The sequence below is a fragment of the Crocuta crocuta genome, unplaced genomic scaffold (genome assembly GCF_008692635.1).
Source record: "Crocuta crocuta isolate KB4526 unplaced genomic scaffold, BGI_CrCroc_1.0 scaffold112, whole genome shotgun sequence".
Taxonomy (NCBI): domain Eukaryota; kingdom Metazoa; phylum Chordata; class Mammalia; order Carnivora; family Hyaenidae; genus Crocuta; species Crocuta crocuta.
The window spans coordinates 5,052,683-5,063,809 of NW_027528818.1; the positions used below are offsets into that span (position 1 = coordinate 5,052,683).

Sequence of the window (11,127 nt, forward strand, 5' to 3'; positions counted from 1 at the left end):
TTGGGGGAAGAAACTGAATTTTATGCGATTGGCATATTTTTGGGACACCTACAATAAACTTGTCAAGGATTTTGGTCAGTGACCTAGCAGTGTGACTTGGTCATAGCGCCTCAATTTCCTGTCCTACATGTTGATAAATCTTTTGTAAGGATTAAAAGTGGATGATGACATGCAGTTGATAAATGTCAACCACAATAATGACCACAAACGATCAGACATATGTGAGGAAGTAAAATTTGCTACATAGTGAACTCATCAGCGCCCTCTCATATTACTATGTCTACACCTCACCCTAGGAAATGACAGATCTCCCTTCTCTGTTTGTGGAGGAGCCCAAGGGAGGGCATGGTGGCCATGCCAGCCCTTAAGCCGAGGGCCCTTGCTAGAGGAAGAAGCATTCTTTTTTTTAAAATGTTTATTTATTTTTGAGAGAGAGAGCATGCGCAGGGGAGGGAGAGAGAGAGGGGGAAACACAGAATCTGAAGCAGGTTCCAGGCTCTGAGCTGTCAACACAGAGCCTGACACAGGGCTCGAACTCACAAACTACGAGATCATGACCTGAGCTGAAGTCAGACACTTAACCGACTGAGCCACCCCGGTGCCCTTGAGGAGGAAGCATTACTATTTTTCTTGGCCACCTAGCCCACAGTCAGACATGTAGACAAGCCCAAAACTATTTTAGTTTCTCATCACTCTTTCAGAGGAAAAAAAATCAGCCAAGTTTAATGAAGAATTTTAAGCAGATATCAAAATTGAGTTGCTACATAATACATTCTGTCTTAAGTGCTTTGATACATAGGATTTGTTTTAATTCACCTGAGTTCATTTTTGCTATATCAAGCAGAATGGATGTAAGCTGTTAGAAATCCTGACTGTTAAAAATTAAATTCACTAGAATGGAATTCCCCCTAATTTTCTAATTACAGTCTACAAATACTGAGTGCCTATTCTGTACAAGCAGGGGACTTTGGAGGGTTCAAAGTAACAGATGGTTATTGCTGTTAATAAGCTTATAAAACAGCTCCAAGACAAGCGTTCTGGAGGTTTAGAGAAGGGAAAGAGTATGTCTGGCTGGCAGATCTTGAAAGGCTTAGGGAAGGTGACATTTGAGATGCATGATCCATGACAAGTGGGGTCCAGTAGGCAAAAATACTTTGTCAGTGAAGGGGCATGTACAGAGGCCCAGAGTAGGGAAAGCAGTAGGCACATAGGGAGACCTAGAGTGGAAGACATTAGTAGCTAAGAAGTAAGAGACAAGTTAGAATATAAGTCAAGGTCATATCTAAGAGTGTTTTGAATGTCAGACTGTGTTAGTCCTAAGAGTTGGACACTTAGATGGGATTAAAAGGGTAAGACAAAACAGGGCAAAGAAAAGCCTAGGAGGTCCATCAAACCATGATGCAAGACCAACCCAGTGAGGACAAAGCAGGAGGGAAGGTCTAGCTTATCTTTCACACTTACGAAGTTTCAACAGGGTTGTCAAAGAGTACTCCGGCCAAAGCTGACCAAGAGCAGTCCTGTGCCTCCCAGAAATGGCCTCCCTTGGCATTCCTGCAGCTCTTGGCTACGGGCTGGGAGCAGTTGGTGGGAAGTGAGGCCTCTGTGCAAACATGGTGATGAATTTCAGAGCACAGCAGCTGGGGCCTTAGTCAGTGACCCTCCCTGTACTTGAAGGTCTACAAGGCACACATTCATGGCCAGCATATGAGATACTTTTTCTAGTAACTCTATATATAATCATGGACCAGTACTTTAGGAAGCATAGAAATACCTCTCTTGCCTGATCCTTCCTCTGTCAGTCCTAGAAATAATAGCACACACTTAAGTAATACTTACTCTGTGCTATTATAATACAACCATGAGGTGGGCACTAATATTATTCCCATTTAAAAGATGAGGGAGCTGAGGCATGGAAAGGGATTAAATAAAAGACAAGCAGTGAAGTGAGTGGTAAAGCTAAGAATGGAAACCCTCTAGGTTCAGGGTCTGTGCTCTTAACCACTATATTAACTACTCCTAATAAAATTGTTGGGTAAGGGAGGGGATGGAAGAAAAGTAATCAATCTGGCAAAAGAATTTAGAAACCAAAGGGTATGTTTGGTTTTAATTGTGTATTTGGGTTTTATTTTTATTACTCATGGCCAGTGGTACTTTTTGCCAGAATTAGCCCAAGTGCATGATTCTTTGTCTTTCTGATTACCTTAAAAAAGGACATTTGTTATGAAATATCTATCCTAATGGATAGGGGAATGAAAAGAGATAAAACTCAAGTCAGTCAGCATTACTACTATCTCTGTGGTCTCCATGGGCAAAAGTTATGATGGAGATGTTCACTTTTATTTTATTTTTTTTAAAATATTTTTATTTATTTCTAGGAGAGAGAGAGAGAGACAGCGTGAGCAGGGGAGGGTCAGAGAGAGAGGGAGTCACAGACTCTGAAACAGGCTCCAGGCTCTGAGCTGGCAGTCAGCACAGAGCCCGACGCGGGGCTCGAACCCACGAACCGCGAGATCATGACCTAAGCGAAAGTCGGACGCTTAACCGACTAAGCCACCCAGGCGCGGCGCCCCGGAGATGTTCACTTTTAACTGGAGTAGAGAATTATCTGTGGATTGAAATTATCCATGGTAAGTATTTTCTCCTATTTTTTTCCTAATAGTTTTATTGTTTTAGCTTTCATATTTAAGTCTTTGGTCCCTTTGAGTTAATTTTTGCATGTGGAATAAGGTAGGGGTGCAGCTTCATTTCTTTGCATTTGGATATTTAGTTGTTTTAACACCATTTGTTGACGAGAGAATATTTTTTTCCCTCGTTGAAAGGTCTTGGCATCCTTGTCCAAAATCAATTGGTCTAGGGGCGCCTGGGTGGCTCAGTCGGTTGAGCGTCAGATTTCGGCTCAGGTCATGATCTCGCAGTCCTTGAGTTCCAGCCCCACTTCAGCCTGCTTCAGATTCTGTATCTCCCTCTCTCTCTGCCCCTCCCCCACTAGGGCTCTCTTCTCTCTCTCTCTCTCTCTCTCTCTCAAAAATGAAATAAAAACATAAAAAAATATGTTTTAAAATCAATTGGTCTAGATGTTTGGGTTTAGTTTTGGAATCCCAGTTCTATTACATGGGACTATATGTCTGTCCTTATGTCAGTACCACACTGCTTTGATTACTGTAGCTTTGTGGCAAGCTTTTGAAATCAGGAAGCATGAGTACTCAGACTTTGTTTTTCCTTTTAAATAATGTTTTGTTTATTTGGGGTGCCTTGAAGTTCCATATGAATTTGAGGATTGACATAAATTTGGCAATGGACTCCTAAATTTTTAATTAATTTTTTTAACATTAAAAAATTTTTGTTATTATTTTTGAGAGACAGAGAGAGACAGAGCATGAGCAGGGGAGGGGCAGAGAGAGAGGGAGACACAAAACCTGAAACAGGCTCCAGGCTCTGAACTGCCAGCACAGAGTCCGATGTGGGGCTCAAACTCATGAACCGCAAGATCATGCCCTGACCCGAAGTTGGACCCTTAACGGATTTAGCCACCCAGGTGCTCCAGTGGACTCCTAAATTTGACAGCAAGCAACAAGAGAAAAAATAACTTGGACTTCATAAAAATGTCAAAAGTGTGTACATCAATTGACATTATCAAGAATGTGAAATGGCTAGCTACAGAATGGGATGAAATACTTGTAAATCACATGTATGATAAAACTTTAATTTCCAGAATATATAAATAACTCTTACAATTCAACAACAAAAAGACAGACAATCCAATTTTTAAAATGGCCCAGGAACATAAACAGATATTTCTCCAAAGAAGATATACAAATGGCAAATAAATACATGAAAGGATGTTAAATATTATTGGTCATTAAGAAAATCAAAACCACAGTAAGCTACCATCTCATACCTACTAGGATGGCATTAATAAAAAAAAAAATAACCAAAATGGAGCATAATGGCAAGGACATGGAGAAGTAAGAACCTTCATCCATGGCTGGTGGAAATGTACATTGATGCAGCCACTGCGGAAAATATTTTGGCATTTCCTCAAAAAATTAAACATGGAGTTATCATATGACCCAGAAATTCCACCTCTAGAGTATATATCCAAAAGTAATGAAAACATATATTCACACAGAAACTTGTAGATGAATGTTTATAGCAGCATTATTCATAGAAGCAAAAATATGGAAACAATCCAAATGCCCATCAATGGATAAATGATAAACATATTGTGATATACAAATATGATGAGATATTGTTCATCAATAAGTAATACCAAAATGCTGATATAGGCTACAACTTAAATGAATTTTGAAAATGTGTTAGGTAAAAGAAGCTAGACACAAAGAGTGTGATCCCTTTTATAGGATATATCCAGAATGGGAAAGTCCATAGAGGCAGAAAACAGGGGATGGGGGAAGGAAGGAATGTGGAGTGATTACTGAATGAGTATGGGGTATTTTTCTGGGATAATGAAAAGTTTGAAACTAGAGAGAGGTGGTGATTGAACCACACTAGGAATATACTAAATGCTATTTAATTGTATACTTTATAATGGTTAATTGCTTATTATGTGAACTTCACCTCAATTTTTAAAAAAAAGATTAAGAAAACTCGGTTAGGAAAAAATTATGCAAGGTTTGCCTGTCCTTCCATAATATGAATGAAAGAATTGAGTTAAGTACCCTAAACCATAACATACTTTATAGTTTCAAATTCAATGTAAGAGTAGTCTACAATCTGTCATAGAATTAATAGGGCTAGAATACACCTTGTATCATATCTACCACGTCTCACAGAATTAATATGGTGAGAAAGGCTGAGATAAGGACACAAATCTTTATTATAATACAGCCTTCCCTAAAAGAGGATTCAAAAGCACAAACACTAAAGTGAATATGGATACATAACAAATCATCTTCTCAACTTTTAAATGGGGAGTGTGAGATAAAAATGTGTGTGTGTGTGTGTGTGTGTGTGTGTGTGTGTGTGTGTATGCACATTGGTGGGTGCTGGCTGGGGATAACAGAGCTGAAAAGAGTGTAAAATGAAGAGAATTCATAAACTAATCATGATTCTCACTGCCTTTGTCATGATCTCAAAATATCAATATCAATAATGAAACACATTGGAAGCTGGTATTTACTATTGGCTTTCAGAGAGCTTTTTAAAAGCAATAACCCAGGAAACATCTTTAAGGGCTCTGAGTACCAATTATGCCATCTGAAGTGTACATAATCAGTAGATTCCTGGAGAGAAACTGGCATCTTTAAAGAAGGTGCTAAGCATTCCTCTGCTGTATAAAAGGTTCTCTTTCTTTAGGAGTAATTTCAGACGAGACTATTTGGATGTTTTTGACAAATTAGTGTAAATTGGATTAATTCAGCCTATTAGCTACAAAGGGGGATGTGATGGCAGAACTTTACTTTCATTATATAGAGCTGATAATAATAGCTAGTATTTATTGAGTGATTACACTCCGTGATAGTCTACATGTATTACCAGTAACCATCTCATTATTTCTCACAACCACCCTATAAAGAAGCAGAATCACATAGACAAGAGAGTTTGCCCAAGACCCACAGCCAGGAAGTAGCAGAGCCAGGATTCATACCCAGGCAGGACAAGTCCAAAGCCCAGGCTCCAACCACTCTGGTACATGGCCTCTATATTACATAAGCATTAAAATATCTGATTCATATTGTATTTTTACCTCTACATGTTCATTTCAAAGATAAAGATCAAATACTAAAAAATGTAAGGAAGGAAATATTAGGAAATTTTAGATATGTGTTCTTCTTTAGGCTACTATAAACCAGGTTAGCTATTAGTGTGGTTTTTTGTTTGTTTGTTCACTTGTTTGTTTGTTTTAAGCAGGTTCCACACCCAGAATAGGACTCAGTGTGAAGCTTGAACTCATGACTCTGAGGTCAAGACATAAGCTGAGATCAAGAGTCAGATGCTTAACTGACTAAGCCACCCAAATGCCCCATTTTTTTAAGTATAGTGTGGGGATTTTTTTAAGTAAAAACTTTTCCTTAATTATACCCTGTTGTAAATGAATTTATCTTTTGTTTTTCTCGAGTATACTTAAACTATATGTCATTTACATCATCTATTCAACTTCAGTAAATATACTTTAATATGCTAACAACATACATCAAGGACTTTTTATGTAAGCAATTAGCTTTGGCAATTGGGTGATAAATAGAAACAATTTCTGACTTCACTGGTGGATATTCCCTCCTAAGACATCAGCCTAGATTCTTCAGCAATAATGTACTATGACATTCATAATATATTCATTCAGGTGAGCTTATAACATTTATACAAATCCTGTTTAGCAATAGAGTTTGATAGCAATTGGTAAAAAGAAACAAACATGTAATACACATAATGCTTTGTGATTCAATATAAGGCCAAAAAGTTTTAAGTAATGTTAGTGAGTAGCTCCTGTTTTGCCCAAATTCCCTTTAGACAATCATGGAACATAAAGATGGCAGATTTCACTCCAATATTCAGCAAACATTATGTGTCTTCATTGTGCTTCAAGAGTAAATTCTGTGTCTCTTTAAATGCATTTCAAGATGTCCGGTCATGCTTGGGCAACACAGGAAAATTTTAACACATTTTATTTCATGTATTTTATATAACTTTTAGTCAGTATATAAACTGCCTAAATTTATTCTACATTCATTCAACAAATATTTATTGAACACCTGCTATGTGCTAGCCATTTTCCTAGGCAGTGGGAAATATAACAATGAATGAAACAAAATACTTTCTATCATAGAGTAGTCTTGATAAGGAGAAAGACAGTGATCAAACACACACACACATACAAATATATATATTATATGTATATGCAAATATATATACCCAATTCTCATCCATACAATGGAGAGACGTGTTAGGAAGTGCTAGGAAAGAAAATAATGCAGGGTAAGGGAGATAGAGAGTGATGGAAGGGTGGTTATTCAATGTAGTGTGTCAGGGAAAACCTATCTTTTATGATGACATTTGAACAAACACTAATGGAGTTGAGGGAGCAAGCATAAGGACTCTGAAGGAAGAGCAATCCTGACAGACAGACCAGCAAGTACAAAGACCTGGAGGTGGGAGCAGGTTTGACATGTTCAAAGAAAGTGCACAAGGGACGGTGAAGCTTGCACAATATCCAGAAATACAGCCGAGGGCTGTCTATGTGGAACCTTCAGATCACTGACCCAAGGTTCGTTGACCATGTAGAGTCTTCAAGTGTCTTGAGTTTCTCTGTGTGAGGTGGGACATGTTTTACAGAGGAGACAGACACGGTCTCACTTAGGCTCATTTAGAATCATTCTGACTATAGTAAAGAATGTTGACTCTGGGTGGAGAGTGGAGAGGGGAGGAAAGGCAGAATCAGGGAAGTGAACTAGAAGACTATTCCAATAATCGAGTCCAAGAGGTTGTGCTGATTTAGACTTAAGCAATAGCTGTGGAGGTGGTAATGAAGTAATCCCATTCTGGAAATATTTCAAACTTGAAACCCCAACAGCATTTGCTGATGTGGGGAGTGAGAGAAAGACAGGAGCCAAGGATCACTCCAAGGTTTTTGGCATAAACAACCAAAAAAGGAGATACATAACATTTTTGGGGGGCGGGGAAGGGAGAAAGACTGTGAGAGGAGCACATGGTAGAGGGAAAATTTTAAGAGTTTTCTTTGGGGCAGTCAATTTGAGATGCCTTTAAATATCCAAATAGAGATGCTGAGTAGGAATATGTATCTGGAGTTCAAGGTAGAGGCTGGGGGAGAATTACACTTGTGAGTTGTTTCATGATAGATGGCATGTAAAGCCATAGGTGAGGTGAGATCTCTCAGGCAATGGTGTAGACAGAGCAGAGGAGAGAATTGTTGGTGTATGTCAACCTTTAGAAATCAGGAACACGAGGAGGAATCAGTGCCGGGACCGAGAAAGAGCAGCGAGCATGGAAGAAGGAGAATCCAAAGAACTGTGTCCTGGAAGCCAAGTGAAGAAACTGTTTTCTTTTTTTTTATTATTAAAAAATATTTTTTACATTTATTTATTTTTGAGAGACAGAGACAGAGCGTGAGTGGGGGAGGGGCAGAGAGAGAAGGAGACACAGAATCTAAAGCAGGCTCTGGGCTCTGAGCAAGCTGTCAGCACAGAGCCTGACATCGGGCTCAGACCCACAAACCATGAGATCATGACCTGAGCCAAAGTCAGATGCTCAACCGACTAAGTCACCCAGGTGCCCGTGAAGAAACTGTTTTCTAAGAACAGTGTGATCCAAATAATTAGGAGGTGTTGTCAGGTCAAATAAGGTAAGGTCTGAGAAATGATCACATGTAAGATGTGCAAGTGAATGCCTGCTATCAGTTTCCACCTACAAAAATGTTTGACCAATGAGAAAAAGTCATGGTTACAAAAAAAAGATGAGGAAGGATCAGGAAATGGAAATTATAAAGAAAAAGGCAATTTGGAAAATATGAGCAAGACTTTTCCAGCAGGGTGGGTTGAAGGCAGGGGAAAACAGGATGGAAAATGTTTATTTCTATGCCTCAGTAGCAGATCCAGAATTTCTCTACAGGAAGAGCCCAAGGTCAGCATTCTGATTGGAAGGAGGCAAGTGCCCACTTGTCTTAGATCTGCATTTTACATGAGATTAGGAAAATATTGTAGTTCTTATCAATGAATGGTCCTTATCAAAGCATCCCCTGGGCCACCACTGCCCAGATTTTGGGACTGCAAATATGCTTGTGTAGTTGTTCCAGTACAGAGCTGTCTGGTAGGGTGTGTGGGGCCTGAAATCCATTCCATGCTCTGCTGGAAGAACCATGCCCCATAACTCACAGGCATGCCTTCTTCTAATTTCCATATATGTTAATGGTAGCCCTATATCAAGGCAATGGAAACTGCTTTTTCATCTCCAACAGGCACAAACTGCATTTATAAATTAAATTCCTGTATTAAGAAGAAAAATTGTAAAAATCGCTTCTTCACCTGAACATTCTTCATAATTTGTAAAGTGTTTTTCAAAGATGAGCTATCCTGATACTCACATCCTTATTCTTAGTAGACATTTATTAGTGTTAATGCCTCCAAAGTCGGTTGCCACTTATTATTAAATGTCTACTTTTGAGGATAAAAATAAAGCCATCAGTGAAATCTGACTTCAGTAAAAGTTCACATCCTTCCTAGGAACTAAGAAATTGAGACTTGCATGTGTTGGAACTCTGCAGTCCTTGTCTGAAAAACTTGATTGGTGGTTTTGCTAAGGTCAGTATATTATTATTCTGGCTGTGTTGGCTCCCTCTGGTGGATACATGAACATTAATTTTGGGTGCTCCTTAACAAAAAGCCTCAGTGTTTTGAAGCCTAGAGGGCTTGCCTATTCAAAGTAAGTATCAAGAGATTTCCCATTTTCCCATATGCTGTGTAGACACAGGATGCCTTTGCGATCAGTAGGTTGGGAGGTACCAAGGAAAGGACACTCGGGGTAGCAGTGATGACCTTGTAAACATGTGTCAGGTGGAATTGCAATTGATGGGCAAAGGCCTTTTTAAAATTTTGTTTTAAGGTATTATATATACACACACACAAACATATCTATGTGTTTGTGTGTGTATATATATATATATATATATATATATATACACACACATAAAATGAAGTTGGAAATTATAAGATTATAGACATATAATATATATCCAACACCCAGACCAAAATATTTCCAACACCTTAGTACACAGCTTTTTAAAAACTGGTTCACTTATCAGCATTCAGGTCTATTTTACAACAGAGAAAACAAACTGTGGGTGCAGAATCACTGTCAACAGGCCACCCAAAGGCATTTCGAGGAATAATTTGTTAAATGCATTGAGATGAAAATATGTTGGGGACAGAGGTTGACCCTGAAGTGTCACACAGGTATTACTATTCTCTACTCCAAAGAGAAGGTTACTCATTTTGTCCTTTTTGCTTGGTAACAATCTCTTTGTTTCCAATTCTATTCCCTCTCTGCAGTTCAGACACCTTGATGGAGTATTGTGTGGCCAGAGCTGTGGGTACAGAGAGGAAGAAATTGTGGTCCCTGCCCCCCAAGAACTCACAGAACCATCGAATTTAAAGCAAAAAGAGGAAATGGGTGATTACAACCCAATGTGTTAAGTGTGACAATAATAATAGCTGACATTTATGAAGTATGTCCTGGTATCAAGCTTTTCTCTCAGGACATTACCTACATCTCATCATTTGAACCTCGTCACTCTTACATTACTTTACTGATGAGGTGATGCAAACACAGAGAGGCTGGTGATTTTCCCAAGGACAATATGGCTGGTAAGCGTGGCTGCCAGGACTTGGCCCCATCACCCACACGTGTATCCATTTCCTTGTGGCTGTTTCTCAAGCGTGGTATTGGAGGCACATGCACAGGATGAAGGTAGCAGGGAAATCTATGACTGTCTTGTCTGTGAGTTGTTGAGCCAGGAGTCACATTGAGCACTACGGAAAAATATGCCAGTCATTGTCTTTCTCTCACAGATCCCTAGTGCTGCCCCTGACTTGCTGTCTTACAGACTTGAGCAAAACCTGGCAGCAGCATTGTAAAAATTCAAAGGCATGTTTTACTTTCATATGAAATATATCAAAAATTACTCCAGTACACACTTGACTATCCATTGTTATAACATGAATTTCTCTAGATCACAGATAATCAACAGAACCAGGTGTCAAACAATTCTTTTTTAGATTTCTTTTTTTTAAGTTTATTTGTTTTGAGAGAGACAAAGAACACGTGCACCCACATGTGCATGGGGGAGGGGAAGAAAGAGGGAAGGGGTGAGAGAAAGAGCGAGAGAGAGGGAGAGAATGCCAAGCAGGCTCTGCACTGTCAGTGTGGAGCCCAATGTGGGGCTCAAACTCAAGAACCGTGAGATCATGACCTGAGCCTAAATCAAGAGTCAGATGCTTAACTAACTGAGCCACCCAAGCACCACATTTTACAGATTTCTATTTAAATTGATGAGTTATGTTATTGAGTTATCACCATCTATAAGTGATTTTTTTTTTCAGTCTTGAAAGCACAATAAAAAGCATTATTGTAACCTTAGGGAATTTCATGTAGTTC

The 11,127-nt window shown here is 39.0% G+C and overlaps 1 long non-coding RNA gene across 1 annotated transcript in view; it reads left to right on the top strand.

The window, feature by feature from the left end:
- The window catches only part of LOC144224856 (uncharacterized), a 43,327-nt gene extending 33,126 nt beyond the window's left edge, over positions 1-10,201 (top strand). Inside the window, exon 3 of the long non-coding RNA XR_013333161.1 lies at positions 10,023-10,201. This is a non-coding gene — a long non-coding RNA (uncharacterized LOC144224856). The remainder of the gene's footprint in view (positions 1-10,022) is intronic.
- Positions 10,202-11,127: the final 926 nt, after the last annotated feature.